At 38.2% G+C, this 20633-nt stretch overlaps 1 protein-coding gene and 1 non-coding gene across 2 annotated transcripts in view; both read left to right on the top strand.

Annotated features, from left to right (window-relative positions):
* Positions 1-20300: 20300 nt before the first annotated feature.
* On the top strand, positions 20301-20407 carry LOC111561026. Its single transcript, XR_002743396.1, has one exon. It is a non-coding gene; the product is annotated as a U6 spliceosomal RNA (small nuclear RNA).
* Positions 20304-20633, top strand: part of AKAP6 (A-kinase anchoring protein 6) — a 591089-nt gene continuing 590759 nt past the window's right edge. The window contains exon 1 of the mRNA XM_045059777.1: positions 20304-20575. The gene's annotated coding sequence lies outside the window, so the exon portion shown is untranslated. The remainder of the gene's footprint in view (positions 20576-20633) is intronic.

Raw genomic sequence — 20633 nt, forward strand, 5'->3', positions numbered from 1 at the left:
TCTCTCTCTCAAAAATAAACATTGAAAAAAAAACTTCCATATGATGTTAAATTTGGCAGTTTCTCCTTAAGTCCTGTCTGTTTTAGCTTTACATAATTTAAAGTCCTTTTATTAGGTACATAAAACTTCATAATTATTAAACTTTCTTGGTGGATAATGTTATCATCTTAGAATGTCTTTCATCTCTGTTTATGCTTTTTGCCTTAACATCTATTTTATTTATCATTAATACACGTCTGCTGCTTTCTTTTGGTTAGCATTTACTGGGTGTCTCTCTTTTTTAATCCTTTATTTATTTTTTTAGATTTTATTTTTAAATAATCTCTACACTCAAAATGAGGCTTGCATTTACAACCCTGAGATCAAGACTCACATACTCTTTATCTCAAACTATAGATACTTCTTGTGTAAATGGCATAGAGATGGATTTCTTTTTATCTGAGAGCAGGTTTTGCATTTCAGTTGGAAAGTTCTACCATATTTCTTAATTTTTTTTCAATGTTTATTTATTTTTGAGAGACAGAAGAGACAGAGCATAAGCAGGGAAGGAGCAGAGAAAGACGGAGACACAGAATCCAAAGCAGGCTCCAGGCTCTGAGCTATCAGCACAGAGCCTGACATGGGACTGAAACCAACAAACCATGGGATCATGACCTGAGTCAAAGTCAGAAGCTTAACTGACTGAGCCACCCGAGTGGCCCTTTGTAATCATATAGATCTTTGGATTTCTTTTTACCATCTTATTTTGTGTGTTCCATTCGATCCACCTCCTCTCTCCCTCTTTGTCTTTGTTTCTTGGCTGGTTTTTTGGCTTTAACTGAGTTTTTTATTTTATTTCTCCTCCTCTACTAATTGGAAATTGTAGTCTATTTCTATTCTTTCAGTGTTATTCTCAAAAATTTCACATGCATTTTAACAAATCCTAAAATTAGCCAATACATTTATCCTTTTCTAGATTGTCACAGGAGCTTGAATGTTTGTTTTATAACTCTGATTATCCGCCACCCTACCTATGTGTTATTGTTTTCCAGTAATTTAATTTATAGCCCAATAAATTAATTCCCAGTATTATTATTTTATACAGTAAACATTTGATTTTACTTATCCACATTATTACTATTTCCTTTGCTCATGGTTCCTTCCTTCATCTTAGATCTTTCTGAGTTTGTTTTCTTTCTTCTGGAATACATTCTGTATGACTTTTTTTAGTGAGAATTCTCAGTCTAAATTTTTCAGAAAACATCTTTATTTTGAATTTATTATTTAAAAAAAGTTTCACTAAATAAATGTTTCTAGGTTCATAGTTGATTAAAAAAATTTTTTTTTACATTTATTTATTTTTTGAGAGACATAGAGAGACAGAGCACAAGTTGGGGAGGGGCAGAGAGAGAAGGAGACACAGAATCTGAAGCAGGCTCCAGGCTCCAAGCTGTCAGCACAGAGCCTGACATGGGGCTCGAACTCACAAACTGTGAGATCATGACCTGAGCCGAAGTCAGACGCTTACCACCCAGGCGCCCCATAGTTGATTTTAAAGACATCATTCCATTATCTTTTTTCTGCCATTGAAGCTGAGAAATTAGCTTTCAGTATAATAGAGGTTCCTTTGTAGATAATCTGTCTTCTCTATCTGCCTTTAACATTATTGTTGTCTTTGGTATTCTGAAATTTTAGTATGATATGTCTGAGTATGTATGTATTGTCATTTATACTGTTTTGGATTAAAAAAATTTTTTTTCATGTTTATTTATTTTTGAGAGGGAGAGAGACAGAGTACAAACAGGGGAGGGGCAGAGAAAGAGGGAGACACAGAATCTGAAGCAGGCTCCAGGCTCCAAGCTGTCAGCACAGAGCCCGATGTGGGGCTCAAAATTACAAACCCACAAACCGTGAGATCATGACCTGAACCAAGGTCGGATGCTTAACCCACTGAGCTACCCAGGCACCCCTCTGCTTTGGATTTTTTAAGTTTACTGAACATCAGTTCTAAAAGTTCTCAATTATTATTATTTTTTTAAATTTTTTTTCAACGTTTTTTTATTTATTTTTGGGACAGAGAGAGACAGAGCATGAACGGGGGAGGGTCAGAGAGAGAGGGAGACACAGAATCGGAAACAGGCTCCAGGCTCTGAGCCATCAGCCCAGAGCCTGACGCGGGGCTCGAACTCACGGACCGCAAGATCGTGACCTGGCTGAAGTCGGACGCTTAACCGACTGCGCCACCCAGGCGCCCCTAAAAGTTCTCAATTATTATGTCTTTGAATAGTCTCTTCCTCCTTCTATCTAGTCTTGCCTACTTTTTAAAAAAATGTTTATTTATTTTTGAGAGAGAGAGAGAGAGAGCGAGCATGGGGGAGGGGTAGAGAGAGGAGGAGAGACTGAATCCCAAGCAGGCTCTGCATTAACAGCATAGATATGTGGCTTGAACCCATGAACCATGAGATCATGACCTGAGCCAAAATCAAGAGGTGGATGTTCAACTGACTGAGCCACCCAGGCATCCCTAGTCTTGCCTACTTTTATGGACTACTGTTATGGACTGAACTGTGTCCCACCAACATTCGTACATTAAAGCCCAAGCCCCCCAGTATGGTTGTATTTGGAGATAGGGCTGTTATAGATGTAATTAAGGTTAAATGGGGTCAAAAGGGTGAGGCTCTAATCCAATAGGACTCTTGTCCTTATAAGAGAAAGAGAGACCAGGACTGATGGTCTCTCTCGCTATAGATACACAAAATGAAGACAGCTATATACAAGCCAGGAAGATAGACTCCACCAGAAACCAAACCTTTATCTTGGACTTCTAGCCTCCAAAACTTTACATGTTTTAATATCTGTATTCATCAGTAGTCTCCAGAGAAACAGAATCAATAAGATGTATCTATCTTTCCGTACATATATAACCAATAAGATATACTTATGTCCATATCTATATTTATCAAGAGAGACAATGAAAGAAAAGGAGAGATGTATTATGAAGAACTGGCTCACATGACTATGGAGACTGAGAAGTCCTGCATCTGCCATCTGTAAGTTGGAGATCCAGGAAAGCTGGTGGTAATTCTAATCTGAGTCCAAAGGTTAAGAACCAGGGGAGTCAGTGGTGTAAATCCTAGTTTAAAGGCAGGAGAAGATCAATGTCCCAGCGCAGAGGCAGGCAGGAAGGGGACAAATCCTACCTTCTTCAGATTTTTGTTCTATTCAAGTTCTTGCCTGCTTGCATGATGCCACTCACATGGGGAGGGCAATCTACTTTACTGAGTCCATAGATTCAAATGCTAAGCTCATCCCAAACACCCTCATAGGCATATCTGAAAATAATGTTTAATCTGGACATTCTGTAGCCCAGTCAGGTTGATACACAAAATTAACCAGCACAATTATATTCTATGTAATTTTTAAAAATGTTTATTTATTTTGAAATGGGGAGGGGGCAAAAAAAGAAACCCAAGCAGACCTCACCCTGTCACTCACTCCCGTGGGGCTCATTCCCACGATCTACAAGATCATGACCTGAGCCAAAATCAAGAGTTGGACGCTCAACCTACTGAGCCACTCAGTTGCCCCTATATTCTGTGTGATTTTTAATTCCGTCTTCCATTTTAGTAATTCACTCTTTAATTATGGACAATTTGATATTTAAACCCAGTTATTGAATTTCTTATCTTAGTTACACTTTTCATCTTTAGATATTGCCTTTGATTTTTTTTTCTTTTTTTCTTTTTTTTTTTTTTTGTAACAGATCAACCTGATCATTTTTTACAGTCTCTCATTCTTTGGGCAGAACTCTTGATACTCTCTTGTTTTTTAAACAAGTCACTACAATCTGGCATCACTTGAAACTAAAACTATAGTTTATCTAATGTCAATTCTGGCCTGTACCCAGAGGATGGTGGATTTGTGATTAGGAAATCTCAAGAGAACATTTTTCCCCACTCTGCTCAGAAATAAAGCTGAGACTGGCATGTTTCTTAATTATCTCCCTTTATGTAGATGAGTTTTGCCCCAAGTTCATCCTTCCATTAGAATGACGCTTCTCAGAGTCTTAGCTTTATGCCACTATCTTATTTTGATTTGCCACTTTACATAAGCCCTCAGTTTTGTCTCCTGCCTCTTGCATGCAATCAGTTAAAACCAAAAGCTGTATACCACTGGGGCCTGTCAGATGCTTCAGGCAGCTCTCAGCCCCAGTGCTCATTATCTGGAGGTAACTTTCTTGCCGGCCCAGCTCTGCATTTTTGGAGACTTTTAAATAAGACTTATCCATATCTCCCTCCCTCTTTCTCCCCTCATGTGTGCATGCGTACGTGTGAATATGTGCGATACACTGAGACAATTCCTCAGGGTATCTGGTTTTCATATTACCAGAAATCATATTATACAATTAATAGTCAATACTCTCTGATGTTTTGCTTCCAGGATATTCAGTTTAATTGTACTAGCAAACTCCTCAACACAAATTCAGATTTGTGAGTTAATAGTTAACCTCTAGACATGGCTAAATTTTAACGATGGAGCCTATTTAAGTCAGTAACGTGTATGACTGATTGAGCCTGAAATTAATTCTTTCATTTAAATATGTAATTCTGTTATATTTGTTATATGTCAGTTTTGTTCCTGGTGCTCTTCTAGGAAGTAGAGATAAAAAAAGAAAAGAAAAAGAACTGAGATATTAACCCCAAGGTTTTCATGATCTACAGGGGAAGACAGATCAGTAAAGAAACAATTACAGCTCAGTGTTACAAGAGCTTTGAAGACAATTTCCCCAGGGAATACGAAGGCTCAGGAAAGGTCACCTAACCCAGTAAAATGAGATGACTCCTAGAAGACCAGGTTGGTGCAAAAAAAAAAAAAAAAAAGCTCCATGGTTAACAAGATTTGATTTGATCAATTGATTGGGATAAGTTGTTTTTGAGAGCAAAAAGATAAATTCTTTGCCACAGAAGCTTCTTAACTTATCCTAGCCCTGATCAGATTGCCTGTAAATGCACGTACCTGGTGACAACCAAGGGCCTAGGCAAGAGGGAGTAAATGGATCCATCAAACTTTCAGCCTTACTAGAGAAAAAGATCTTAGAGCAGATGTCTCACAGCTCCTATATGGATAGAAACAGCTTTTGAAATGAAGGATAAAGGGTGTTTATTCTAGTGAACATGAAACTATGGCTCCTCGGTAGGGCATTGGAAAGTGAATTCAACATGCTGACAATTTAAAAGAAATTATTTTGCTGTTCCCTCTGGATTCTGTACATGAACAAATTATATCCATATCTTACACACCTTTCCTGCTGGGGATACCTCTCCTGCTCTCCTCTGCCTTTAAAAACTATATATTTTTAATTAAGACCACGTGGTATTGGCACAAAGGATAGACCAATAGATCAAAAGAGCCAAAAGAGAGACCCATGCTTTAAAGGTCAAAGCTATACACAAAGGTAGCGTTGAAGGTCAGTAGGAAGGATGACTTGTTTAATAAATAGCATTGGTTTGCTAGTGTATCTATACAGAAAACAAGTCTTGATTTCTGCCTCACACCTTACATTAAAAAATCTTATGGGGCGCCTGGGTGGCGCAGTCGGTTGAGCGTCCGACTTCAGCCAGGTCACCATCTCGCGGTCCGTGAGTTCGAGCCCCGTGTCGGGCTCTGGGCTGATAGCTCGGAGCCTGGAGCCTGTTTCCGATTCTGTGTCTCCCTCTCTCTCTGCCCCTCGCCCGTTCATGCTCTGTCTCTCTCTGTCCCAAAAATAAAAAAAAAAATTAAAAAAAAATCTTATTCCATAGAATCTATATCCAAATATGAAAAGTAAGATAATAAAGTTTTTAGATAATAATAACATAAGAAAATATAGGGGCACCTGGGTAGCTCAGTCGGTTAAGCGTCCAACTTCGGCTCAGGTCATGATCTCACAGTTTGTGGTCCAAATCTGGTAAGACTGAAGAACTTAGCACTCTATGAACTATATGAGCTCCTGGAAATAAATCCTAGAGAAAATTTCACATATGTACATGAAGAGACCTTTGTAATAGGTCATCAAATTGTTTTGGTAAAGGGACAAATAGTAAATATTTTAGGCTTTATGGAGTATATTATGGTCTCTGTCACAACTATGCAATTTTGCTGTATGTGCTTTAGAAAATACATAAATAAATGGCCATTGTTATGTTTCAATTAAACTTTATTTATGGACACTGATTTGAATTTCATATAATTTTCATGTGTCACAAAATATTAGTATTCTTTGATATTTTCAATTATTAAAAATTGTAAAAACCATTCTTAGCTCATGGGCCATACAAAAATAGGTAGTAATGGGATGCCTGGCTGGCTCAGTTGGTATATAGACAACTCTTGATCTTGAAGTTGTAAGTTCAAGCCCCACGTTAGGCATAGAGATTACGTTAAAAGAAGAAGAAGAAGAAGAAGAAGAAGAAGAAGAAGAAGAAGAAAAGAAAAGATAAAGAGATGCATGCTAGTTTTAGCCCATGGTGGTAGTTTGCCAATTCTTTTTCCATAAGAATGTTTTCAGTAGCAAAATAATTGATGAAATCAAAGTGTTTTTTATGGGAGAGTAAATAAATTAAAAAATTAGTGGTATATTCAGGCAAGAATACTGGCCAGGAACTACATGTATTAGCATGAGTGAACATCAAAAATATAATTTTAAGCCAAAATAAAAAGTTGCAAAAGCATAATATGATACATTTTTTTAAGTTTATTTATTTATTTATTTCGAGAGAGAGAGAGAGAGAGAGAGAGAAGCACAGTGGGGGAGGGGAAGAGAGAGGGGGAGAGAATGAGAATCTGAAGAAGGCTTGCACTGTCAGCATGGAGCGTCACGTGGGGCTTGAACCCAAGAACTGTGAGATCATGACCCGAGCTGAGACCAAAACACACTTAACCAACTGAGCCACCCAGGTGCCCCGATATGATTCAGTTTAAACCAAGTTTTTAAACCCATAAAAGAACACTATATATTGATTATGGATGTATATATGTGTGTGTGTGTGTATACATAATTTATTTTAAAATTCATGGAAATTGGTATTTGGGAAGAGAGGAAGAAGAATGACAGCTGAGAAAGGCACATAATGGGCCTAAGGTATATCTGTAATTTTTACTATTTTTGCAAAGTTTGAAGCAAATTGGGCAAATTAAGATTCTATATATAGGTTTTTCTTATTCTCAATACTTATATATTTGAAATATTTTATAATTTTAAAAGTTAAGATTTAATTAGTTTGCATATTGATATCAACATGGTGTAAATTGCACATCCTGCTTTGGAAAAAAAGTTTGGGGAAGTAAAAAGACAGGAATGAAACCTCAGACAAACTTTTTTTTTTTAATATAATTTGTTGTCAGATTGGTTTCCATGCAACACCCAGTGCTCATCCCAACAGGTGCCCTCCTCATTGCCCATCACCCACTTTCCCCTCTCCCCCACCCCTCATCAACCCTCAGTTTGTTCTCACTATTTAAGAGTCTCTTATGGTTTGCCTCCTTCCCTCTCTGTAACCCTTTTTCCCCCCTTCCCCTCCCCCATGGGCTTCTGTTAAGTTTCTCAGGATCCACATATGAGTGAAGACATATGGAATCTGTCTTTCTCTGCCTGACTTACTTCACTTAGCGTAATACCCTGCAGTTCCATCCACGTTGCTACGAAAGGCTGGATTTCATTCTTTCTCATTGCCAAGTAGTATTCCATTGTATATATAAACCACATCTTCTTTATCCATTTGTCAGTTGATGGAAATTTAGGCTCTTTCCATAATTTGGCTCTTGTTGAAAGTGCGGCTATAAACATTAGGGTACAAGTGTCCCTGTGCATCAGCACCCCTGTATCCCTTGGGTAAATTCCTAGCAGTGCTATTGCTGGGTCATAGGGTAGATCTATTTTTAATTTTTTGAGGAAGCTCCACACTGTTTTCCAGAGCAGCTGCACCAGTTTCAGACAAACTTTTAAATATGTTTGGATCAAATGGAAGGAGTCCTTTGGATTCACAGTGTGTCACCTGTTAGCAATCTGAAAAAAAAAAAAAAAAAACAAACAACACTCTAAAAATCCAAGCAGGTATTATTTTCTGTTTTCTTGAGACACATACACATACACATTTTAAACCTTTTTTCCATTGAAATATGACACACATGTAGAAAAGTACATAAAACCTTGATGTATAGCTTAATTATCCTAAAGTCACACCAGGTAGCCACTACTTTGATCCAGAACACTGCCAGCTCCCAGAAAACCGCCCAGTGCTCTCTCCTCTCCAAATATGGTAGTCACTTCCTTGCTTTTTTTTTCAAGGTAATATTTTTTAAGTTTATTTATTTATTTTGAGAGAGACAGAGACAACACGAGTGGGAGAGGGGAAGAGAGAAAGGGAGACAAAGAATCCCAAGCAGACTCTGCACTGTCAGCACAGAGCCCTATGCGGGGCTTGAACTCACAAAACCAGGAGATCATGACATGAGCCAAAACCAAGAGTAGGATGCTTTACTAACTGAGCCATCCCTCAAATTAATGTTTTCGATGAAATTTACTGTGAAAACAGTATTTGAGTCAAAGATCTTTGGAATGCCTGTGGATTCAGAGAAAAGGGGACTGGGAAATTCCTTGCTGGATTGTCCCATCTTCCTGAAAGGGAAGCCCAGGGTTATGCTGTGCCTTGAATGTCAATACCAGCTACCCAACTGTCCTCACTTCAGCCCGTGCTGTACAGCAGGCACTACACTGCGCATTGTGTATGCTTACCTCTTTTAAGCCTCAAAACAGCCACTTGAGATGAGAAAACTGATGTTCTCTAAAGTCGAAGGGCCAAAGAGAAAGATAAAGGAAAGTTGCCCTTAATTCATAAATATTCAAGACTATTAATTTACGTACACTTTTTCCAAGGTAAAATGTACAAGGCATGGCTTCATCTGACTAATTGGATTTGCCTTTTTAAAAATTTTATATACTTGGCATGTACTTTGTGGAGAACTTGAAAAAATAAATTTCCTTGGATCAAAGCATTTTGAACACATTTAGCGCTCACTAAAATTCTTGTTAGTGTTATTAAAAATGTAATGCATATTATATATTGTATGTATTATATATGTATATGGTCAACTGTGCTGTAAATTGCAACTAGTGGATGTTCAGTTGACAAAAACTGGAATAGTTTGGCAGATTTATTCCTTGGGCTCCTCTTGTTTCACTGGGAAGTTCATCTAACCATATATGTCACAAACTAATTCAGGACAAAAGCAAAGCCTCAGCTGAATCGTGAAAACAGATAGCCCATCTAACCTACAAAGACTCTGTCCACCTAAAGGAAAAGGCCATCAGTCTAAGTGAATGCTACTGAAGGACATGTCTAAAAATAAAAGCAGCCTGCCTATTCAAGAAAAGAAACATCACTGGGCATTTTTAGTATGGTTTTATTTCATTAAATTGCTGAGTATATATGAGTTACAAGAAGTAAAATTGAATATATAGTTTCAAGTGCCTACTCTGTTTAAGGCATTGTATGGTGGGCTCTAAGGGACACAAAGATGAATGATCTGCCATCCTCCCTAATAAGGACGTTATAGTCTAAGGAGGGGTAAACTATAAGAGATACACGATACACAGATAACTGATTATATGAACCATGTGTTATAAGGTCTAGGGAAAGAAGCAGAAGACAAATGAACCAGTAATCGTGTACCTTTCATTAGCCAGGCATATATATATATATGTGTGTATATATATATATATATATATATATATATATATATATATATACATATATACATATATATACATATATTTTTTTAATGTTTATTTATTTATTTATTTTTGAGAGAGAGGCAGAGAGAGAGAGAGGCAGAGAGAGAGGGAGACAGAGAATCCCAAACAGGCTCCACGCTTTCAGTGCTGAGCCCAACGTGGGGCTCAAACTCACCAACCATGATGAGATCATGACCTGAGCCAAAATCAAGAGTCAGATGCTTAACCGACTGAGCCACCCAGGTGCCCCCATATATCATTTTTTAATCTTAAAATAACATGAAGAGGTTGGTATTATGCCCAGTTCAAGGAACTGGATAAGTTCAAAGAACTAACCCAGGATCACACTAGTAAGTGGCATAGCTGAAATGCAAATCCAGATAGGCCTGCCTGGAAGCATATTCCTCACAGCCTCACAGGTTAAGAGCCATGTGACCTATAGAAAAGAGGTCCTTACTGACCATGTGTCTCCAATGATAAAAAAGGAACCAGGAGGATGAGACATTTTAGGATGATGTCAGATAACATTATATACACCATCCAAAGGTGATTTGGATATTTTCTTAGTGTAAAATATAAAGCACTTCAGCTGGAAGGCATAGAGCAAGATTTAATCAACAGGCATTCTCCTGTCTCTGCCAATCTTCCTCAAAACCTGCTTTTAAATGATAAAATTAATTGAGTTTTATTGTTCCTGTGGGTGCCAATACCGTGCATGTATTTTCATAAATTAGGAAAAAATAATACTCAACTCTATCGTATAAATTGTAGGGGTCCATTTTCACTCTTCTTAATATTACTATTTGTATAAATGATTATTTTGATTCTTAATTATTTTTCTTGGTTCAGGTGATGATGCAGCCCTGGTTGTCTTTTTCTTTAGTTGAATACTTGCTCCATAGTTGCTCAAGAGCTGCTGTCACTGTTATCAATGTTATCTTGCAAGGTGAATGAACATAGATTTTCATCAAGTGTAGGTAGACTCAGCTGACAATCAGGGTTTTTCTTCCGTATGAATTGTGGGGTATGGAGGGGATGCTAGAAGATTAGCCAAAAATGAACACTTTGGCGCTCTCTGTTTTAATTTCAGTTCTGCCAGCAAGCTACTGGACAGAGAGAGCACGCTGCCTTCTGGCACTGTTTCTGTTTCTAAGCAGATGACAGCTAACCATGGTTTCACCCATTGTTTTCCCTAAAGTGTTGATAGGGTTTGCTAATGAAAGATAACACCACTTCTCAAAATGGTATAAACCACTGTAGGAACTAAAATAAAGGAAATAGTCTCACCCACATTTTGGCTGGCGCACAGGTCTACCTGGCTTTGCGAGAGCTGTTTTCTATGACAGAAGTTGATCTGCCATAGGTGAGACTACTCCAATTCTAGTGTTTCATCAATGCCAAACAAAGCTAAAACAGTAATAGCATCTCTTTCTGTTCCTCCACTTATGAGAACCAAAATAACCTTTAAAAGATTAACAGTAACAATACCATTGTATGGCACCATGCTTACACCTGGTGAAATCATGTGGCACAACTGCCTGAGTGCCACACTTCCAAGGGACGAGATGCTAATAGACTTAAGAGTCTGAAACGTTTACTCTCTATACTATGCTTGATATGATGAACGAGCCATTGGTAAGTGGTCTGACTTTCACAGGTCACTTCAAGCCTGTAGGTTTACAAAATTCCCAGTCACTTATTACTGTAATTCCTTAAAGAATCAAGCCTTGAGGAGAAAGTGAGTTCCCAGTGAAATTATGATGGTGGATCTTAACAGTGTGGTATACTTTACTTAAATGCACAGTCCATATGCTCTATTATTTGTGTGTAATGATCTGGTGAATTGTCAGTCTGTCCTTTTTAAAAAAGTTTATTTATTTTGAGAGAAAGAGAGAGAGAGAGAGAGAGAGAGAGCGAGAGCATGAGCTGGGAAAGAGCAGAGAGAGGGATAGAAGGAGAATCCCAAGCAGGCTCTGCACTGTTAGCGCAGAGCCTGATACAAGCTCAAATTCATGAACCATGAGATCACGACCTGAACAAAAATCAAGAGGCAGATGCTTAACCAACTGAGCCACCCAGGTGCCCCAATCTGTCCTTTTTAAAAGAGTAAGATGGGGCGCCTGGGTGGCGCAGTCGGTTAAGCGTCAGACTTCAGCCAGGTCACGATCTTGCGGTCCGGGAGTTCGAGCCCCGCGTCAGGCGCTGGGCTGATGGCTCAGAGCCTGGAGCCTGTTTCCGATTCTGTGTCTCCCTCTCTCTCTGCCCCTCCCCCGTTCATGCTCTGTCTCTCTCTGTCCCAAAAACAAATAAACGTTGAAAAAAAAAAATTTAAAAAAAATAATAAAGTTTAAAAAAAAATAAAAGAGTGTGTAAGAAATTAAAATATACATAAATGTGGGTGGATGAAATAGGGCTTCATGTTTTAAAAATGTGTTCTCATCATATAGTGGGCACAAAAGCATTCAAGAATTGGTTTTTGAAATCATAATGGAGCTAAACATGATATGTAATTGACGTGTAAATACGTAATACACATGTTTTGTCCGAAATGAATAAAATTTGGTCAAATATTTTATTTTCTTCATTGCGTTTATCACCACCTGAAATCACCTCATTTATGTATTTGTATACTTTGTCTCTTCCACACTCAAGTGAAACTCCATGAAGCAAGGTGTGTAGTGTTTTGGTCACTGCTGTATCCCCGCAGCCTACAACATTGCCTGGAACATAATTAGTGCTCGATAAATGTTTATTAAGTGAAGGAATTAATATAAGTTGAAAACATTCAATGTACTACTTCAGAAGTATATTTATGAATTTCTCGAATCAACTTGATGAAGCCTCCACAGTGGCAAAAGTGCCTTGTTATTAGATGGAATTAACATGTTTAGTAAAGGAGTATAGCTAGGGTATAAAGCTCCAGGAACGATGCTGCACTTGTTAGAAACAGCAAGCCCTTCAGCATTAGGTCTCAGCAACGGGTCTTTTGTTACTAATGCTTTTTTCTTTTTCACTGAAGCCCACTGTCTTGTTGCAGTATAATTTGTAATGGTGATATGCTTCTCAAGTGTATATTTGATGTTTTGGCAAATGCATATACCTATATAACCCACACACAGATCAAGATAATAGATCTTTACATCATTCCAGAAAGTCCTTCTGAACCATCTTTTAGAGAGTTCCCCATTTCCCCCTCTCTCCTAAGCAACTTCTGTTCTTATTTCTATCACTACCGCTTGTTCTTGAACTTCATACGAAAGGAATCATTCAGTATGTACCTTTTCATGTTTGGCTTCTTTTGTGCAATATGCCTGTGAAATGCATCCAGGTTGTTGTGCTTTTTAGTACTGTGCTCCTTTTTTATTGCTGAGTAGTATTCATTGTATTAATATACCACAACTTATCCATTTTCCTGTTTATGGACATTTGGATTGTTTCCAACTTGGAACTACTATAAATAAGGCAGTTGTAAACTTTCTCATATGACTCTCCGCAGACACATGTCTTATCTTCTCCTTGACAAATACATAGGAGTGGAATTGATGGGTCACAGTGTAAGTGTATGTTTATCGTTATAAGAAGCTGCCAAACGGTTATATGAAAGTTATACAAGTTTACACTCCCACCAACAATGTAAGAGCTCTAGTTGCTCCACATAATTGCCAATGTTTGATATTGTCAATCTTCTAATAGTTTTGAAATAGTAATAATTGTGTGTTAACTATCAGTTCTCTGATAATTGATGATGTTGAGCATCTTTCTATTTCCTTATTAGCCATTTACATATCTTTTTTTTTTTTGGGTGTGAAGTGCCTGTTCAAGTCTTGTACCCATATTTTATTTGGGATTTTGTTCACTTTATTGTCAAGGTGAAGAGTTCCTGATTTATTGTAGATGTACATCCTTTTCCTGATATTTGATTGTGAAATTTTCCTGATTATTTTCTCCTTGTCTCTGGATTGCCTATTGAAAAAAAAAAAAAGAGGTGGGAGCACCTGGATGGCTCAGTCGGGGTAAGCATCTGACTTTTGATTCTGGCTCAGGTTGTGATCTCAAGGTTGGCGAGACAGAGCCCTCCATGAGGCTGTGCGCTGACAGCACAGAGCCTGCTTGGGATTCTCTCTCTCCCTCCCTCTCGGCCCCTCCCCAACTTGTGCATGAGCTTTCTCTCTCAAAAGCAAACATTAAAAAAAAAAACACAGGTGTCTTTTGATAAGCAGGTTATCATTTTGATGAAGTCCATTTATCAATTTTTTAATAGTTGCTGCTTTCTATGTCCTATCTCAGAAATCTTTAATCCCACAGTTGCAAAAATGTTTTCCTGTTTCCTTTTAGAAACTTCATCTCTAATTAATTTTTTTGCATGCTTAAAAACAATAATTGAGTTTGACCTACGTTTTTAAGAGCTCTTAGAAATGCTAGAACTCTGTGTAAAATCAACTGGGATTCTTTAATGAAAATTATTTGACTGATTTTAGTTGATAAAACATGCATTCAAATAGTGAATTAGTATTTATTTTGTCCAATTATTTTTCAAGAACTACATTTTAACTTATCAATTTTTTTTATTAAAGACACAAACACTAAATTGTTATGAATCATTTGTTTTAATGGAGGACAACATGGGCACAGAAATCCTGTCTCAGGTCATTGTATTATTTTTTTAAAGTCATGGGTTTTTTCTTCTGTTTTTGTTTTCTGACTATAACAATTGTATTACTTTTTATTTCATTAGTCAGTTTCAGTAGTCTAACAGAGGTACCCCAGAAGCATTTTGGAAGATAGAAGTGATCTGGTTTGAGATTGACTGTTTTTCTTTCATAATCTAGAAACAGTATATCTAGAACTATCTGAAGTTTTTCATTTTCTCATGTTCTGTGTATGGATTGCCCAAGAATTTCAACACAGTTCATAAAGATTTTCTTGGTTAAAGCTATATAAAAATACCTCTAATGTTAAATCATATTACAAAATAATAGAAGCAGCATGGATGTGGATTCTGAGGATCCTGAGTTTGAATGCTGTCTCTCCCCAACCCATTTTTATTACCCATATGAATTTAGGCAGGGTACACAATTCCTTTGAGCTTTATTTTCCTCATTATAGAATGGGATAATTCCTACCTCTCAGAATAATTGCAAATATTAAATGCAATCTTGTATGTAAAGTGCCTGTCACGTAGTTGGTGCTCAATAAATATACCCCTCTCCTACCTTTTCTGTTTCTAATTCTTTTTTTAATTTTATTTTAACTTCATTTTAGTTAATATACAGTGTTATATTAATTTCAAGTGTACAATACAGTGATTCAGCAATTCCATATATTACCCAGTGCTCATTGAGATAAGTGTACTCTTAATCCCCTTCACCTGTTTCATCCATTCCTCCACCCACCTCTCCTCTGACAACCACCAGTTTGTTCTTTATTGCTAAGGGTATGCTTTTTAGTTTGTCTCTCTTTTTTTCTTTGCTTGTTTGTTTTGTTTCTTAAATTCCACATATGAGTGAAATCATATGGTGTTTATTTTTCTCTGATTGACTCATTTCACCTAGCATTATAGTCTCTAGCTCTACTCATGTTGTTGCAAATGGCAAGATTTCATTCTTTTTTATTACCGAATAATATTCCAGTGTGTCTGTGCATGTGTGTGTGTATTTATATATCTCTCACATCTTTATACATTCATGTATTGATGGACACTTGGGCTGATTCCATAATCTGGCTATTTATTGTAAATTATGCTACAATAAACATAAGAGTGCATGTATCATTTGAATTAATGTTTTTTTTTTGTTTTTTTTGTTTTTGGGTAAATATCCAGTACTGTGATTGCAGGATCATTGGGTAGTTCTATTTTTAAATTTTTGAGGAACCTCCATACTGTTTTCTAGAGTGGCTGGACCAATTTGCATGCCTATCAACAGAGCACAAGGGTTCCTTTTTCTCCATATCATCACCAACACTTGTTTCTTGTGTTTTTTTTTTTTAATTTTTTTTTCAATGTTTTTTATTTATTTTTGGGACAGAGAGAGACAGAGCATGAACGGGGGAGGGGCAGAGAGAGAGGGAGACACAGAATCGGAAACAGGCTCCAAGCTCCGAGCCATCAGCCCAGAGCCTGATGTGGGGCTCGAACTCAGGGACCGCGAGATCGTGACCTGGCTGAAGTCGGACGCTTAACCGACTGCGCCACCCAGGCGCCCCTCTTGTGTTTTTTATTTAAGCCATTCTGAGGGATATGAGACTGTCTTTTTCCCATTGCATATTCTTATACTGTTTTGTTCACAACAGGTATGGGTTTTTCACCTAAAGCCTTTGTTATGTTGGGGTATGTTTCTTCTAAACCAACTTTGTTGAGTGTTCTTATAATGAATCGATGTTGTACTTTGTCAAATGCTTATCCTGAATCTATTAAAATGATCATATAGCTTTTATCCTTTCTCTTATTGACATGATGTGTCATGTTGACTGATTTGAGAATAATAGAAACTTCAAATTCTTGACTTATTCTTTCAAGGAAAGAACACATATAAAACTACACAAACTCCAGAAATTATACTTTTCTATATCAGCCTATAGTATTTCCCAAATTGGTATTTAGAACCTCTTGGATTCTTCAGACAGATTCTTAGGGATCAAAGGATTTTCTACGGGAATTTTTTTTTGAGATGCTTGTCTCAAAATATTGAAATAAGCAGAGTATGACACATTGGAATAAGTTATATTCAGCTTATAACTAAAGCATTGCCATGAGATCACAATGTGAATTTGCATTTCCATTTGCCATTTCATCATACTGAGCTGAGGGGCCATCAATGTGACAGTATAGATAACTGGCTGCTGTTTGGTTGTTGTGTCCTACTAGTTAAATGACAGCAACGGCCATTGAACATTGAAGGCAATGTTTCTAGTTCCTAGTGATAATATTCATATAAATAGCATTTTAAATGACCAAGATTTTAGTTTCTTATGTTTTTAACAAATCAATACTTTGATTTCACATCACGAAAATGACATGCCACTGAGTAATGCACTATTTTGTAGAGGCTAATGGGAAATGAACAGAGGCAGACTAAATAATATAAATGATGTATTTGTACCAAGCGAAAGCCAAATGCTTTCAGGACATTCTATACAAATAAAGATTTAATGGTAATTTGAATATTCTAAATTGAAAACAGTGGAAGCAATAATAATAAAATCTGATTTATGATCAATTTTGAAATGGTGTAAATGAGATACTAATTGCCTCTGTGAAACTCTTCGTTCTCAAGCCTCATTCATGGCAAACATGGAGCCTGTTTGAAAAACCACAAGGCCTGTGATGCCTGCATTAGGCTTGTTTTGCTTTAGGAAACTGTCTGCCTTGTTTTGGGAGTGAGAGGGCATTTCTGATTATACAAATTCTCTGTTAATTCTTTACTATCTTGCCAGCAATTGTTGAAATATTTGCCAGAGTCCCAGGCATATATAAAATAAAACACTATGAGAAGCCTAGTTCTGTGTTTATCTTCAACAGTCTGACTATGAGCTCAGGGCTGAAACAAGCAAAACAAACAAAATATTTAAAAAATATTTCTAAGAATTTAAAAATAACTTCAGATATTATTTTCTTGTTTCAAATTTCAGCAAAATTTGATGATATATTTAGTGGTGATTTCAATTATATTATTATGCTAACTCCAAGTTGGAATAAATAACAGAGTCATCAAGTAATATATTGGCATTTAAGGATTTCTCACTAACAGAGTGTTAAGTATGAGGTCTGATTTTCTTGAACTATGCTATTTCATAGACTCTGAGTGCCCATGTACTTACTGTCTATTGTGTCCTGATTTCATAGATGTTAAAATAAGAACAAAATGTCTGTTCCAGTATCTATATAATTTGGTAGTAAATAAAGGTTTAGTGTTTTTAGAACATATGTATGTTCTTGGTATTCTCTGCAACTGCACAGAAACAGACTAAGTAGAGAACTGAACCTGAGGCTACATCTTTCCACAGTGGTGATTTTGTTTCAACCAAACATCATCTACTGCAATAAATTAATGTTGTTAATTTGACTTGTATTGACTTGTAGTTTTGTATTTAATATGTAAATCTGCTTTGGTTTTAGAGTTTATAACAGCTATATGAATAAGTGGTTTCTACGCTGTTTTATGTTTATACATATTTAAATGACAAAAAAAATAGAAGTAATTTCAGCAATGCTAGCGGTCTAGAATTTTTTGCTTTAAAAGGGGTCAAACACAAATCACCTGTGAGAAATTCTGCTGTAGCTCGACAGCACATTGTGCAGGGGTGCCATGACATCTGATAATTTAAAACCATTATAAAGATTTTTTTCTCCCAAAAGATTTGATGTCTTGTAAAGCTTCAACTTTTTCGTTCTGTAAAAGTAAATATTTTTTTCTTTTTTTAGAATATAAAGGGTTTAAACGTGGTCATCCAGGAGTGTAGCCTGACTGAAGAGCTTACAACCAGTAGAGACCTCAAGTTCATGACTCTGGAACCATCCTTCCAAATATAGACTCCTCTAACCATGTATCTCTTAAATTGGTTGTAAGGTTTCTAAAGAGAGCAAGAACATGAAAGGGTTTTGATATATTTCTTCAAATCATATAATTGAACATCAATCTATTTTTTTAATAGCTTTGAAATCAGAAATGGCTTATTGGAAAGACAAGCCATTAGAAAAAATATATCAAAGCATATTTTATTTGTAATTGGGCAATTTAACTCAATAGGCATGTCGTTTTTGCCTATTTTTTTTTGAGGGGGAGAAGAACACAGTGTTTTTATTACTTTTCAAAAGCTGTTAAAGAAAAGAATTATAATGGACAAAGGGAAAAATAGGTTTACCAATAATCTCTGTAGGCTTTCTGTTTCTTCTCTATTTTTTGTCTCAGCAATACCAGAAACTTTCATACGGTTTCACACTACTTTCTTTTTGTATATCATAAAGTTGGGTACCAATTAAAAAACTTCTCAAAATTACTGATCTTTCTCAGGTCTTTACTTCAAAATATTATGTCATATTTTCAGAGGAAGGGTAGGACAATGATAGGCAAGAAAAAAGAAACAACGGAGCACCTGGGAGGCTCAATCGGTTGAGCGTCCAACTTCAGTTCAGGTCATGATCTCACGGTTTGTGAGTTCTAGCCCCGCCTCTGGCTCTGAGCTGACAGCTCAGAGCCTGGAACCTGCTTCAGATTCTGTGTCTCCCTCTCTTTCTCTGCCCCTCCCCCACTCGCGTGCGCTCTCTTTCAAAAATAAATAATAAAATAAAATAAAATAAACACATTTTAAAAAGAAGCAAAACACTTATTATATATAAATATGCCATATTCCTTATTAAGGATGCCATTTTAACACAATGCAGGCAAACCTCTGCCCTTCATTTTACTTCAATATATGGAGTACTGTAACCATTTGAGGCCCTCATTTCAAGACCTTTGGCCCTCATTTCACAAGGCCGTGACTTGAGCAGTATGGTTTTTGCAGTATGGTTTTTGCAGTAGTTCAAATCAAAATAGTTAACACTAACATTCCAGTATTCCCTGCAAAAAGCTCTGCTGCGCTTGTTTGTCTAACAGGGCTAGGGCTAAGGCTAAGGTGCGGTGAAGTATAAGGAAGTACAAGAATGATTCTCTAGTTCAATTCTAATAGTGTGATTCCTGAATCCGCCTCTGAGGTCAAACAGGTGCGCTTAACCGCATTCTTCAGCGTTCCATCGGGTTGCTGGCTGCAAATAACCTAGGAGGAAGGCACCTGTGAAGGGCGTGGCCACCCATCCGGGCTCCTCCGCACCACCTTCCCGGTTCCCACTGGCGCCTGCGCAGGATGGACTGGGGCCAAGACACGTGCTGGTTCTCACAAGGCCCAGGACAAGCTAGAGTGTGGTGCTCCGTGTTCCGAAGTGAGTGGTCAAATCTTTGGCGGTAATCTCCCCGGGGGCTGGACGCTGGGCTCATTTCAACAAACCCTTCTGGAAACTGGCACAAGGTCCCTGTGTCACGGGTGAAATACCGGTGACAAGTTACGTACTTTGCTGGGAGGACCCGTGCTCCACCCTGCACCAAGGTAGCCCAGCAAGTCAACCAATTCGCAGTCTCTCAGGGAAACCTCAGTCGCGCCAGCCCGGCCCACCCAACGCACCACGGCAGCCTCACTGCCCGCTCGCCCGGCCCTCGAGGCGCCGAACGCACAGGGGCTTTCTTCGTGCTCGCCCCTCCCGACATGCTCCGCGGGGCCAGAGCGACCGCCACAGGACCCACGGTCCAGGGCCTGGGTCCCACGAACGGCCCCCTTACCCAGGGTGCTCCTGGCGCGGCTCTCATTTGCATGCCCCACCCGGCAGGTAAACTCGACAGGTCAGTCGCGGCCTAGCCAGCAAAGCACCAAACGTGAGAGCCTCACGAGTGGCTCCTGTCATCACATTTCCCCCAAGCGTCCCGAGTTCGCCGGGAAGACGCGCACATCAGTCACCCTAACTAAGAGAGGCAGGAGGCTGCCGTGCCTTATATAACTGGTGGACGGAGGCCGTAGCGTGCTCGCTTCGGCAGCACATATACTAAAATTGGAACGATACAGAGAAGATTAGCATGGCCCCTGCGCAAGGATGACACGCAAATTCGTGAAGCGTTCCATATTTTGCGCAGTTCCCCGGCGAACTATCGATATCCTTTTGAGGACCGGCACAAAAATGGGGGATGGGAGGGTAGCTTTGGAGGCCCGCTCGGAGTTTAAGGATTGCAGCTAGCAGCTACCAGCCCAGCACACCTTCGAGGTTCTGCCGTTCCACCGAACCCTGTGTGGTTGGAGGTGAGGCCACCTTGATGGCCCTCTGACATCATTCTGTGGGCGCCCACCACTTTACTAT

Source organism: Felis catus, chromosome B3, assembly GCF_018350175.1.
Source record: "Felis catus isolate Fca126 chromosome B3, F.catus_Fca126_mat1.0, whole genome shotgun sequence".
NCBI lineage: Eukaryota > Metazoa > Chordata > Mammalia > Carnivora > Felidae > Felis > Felis catus.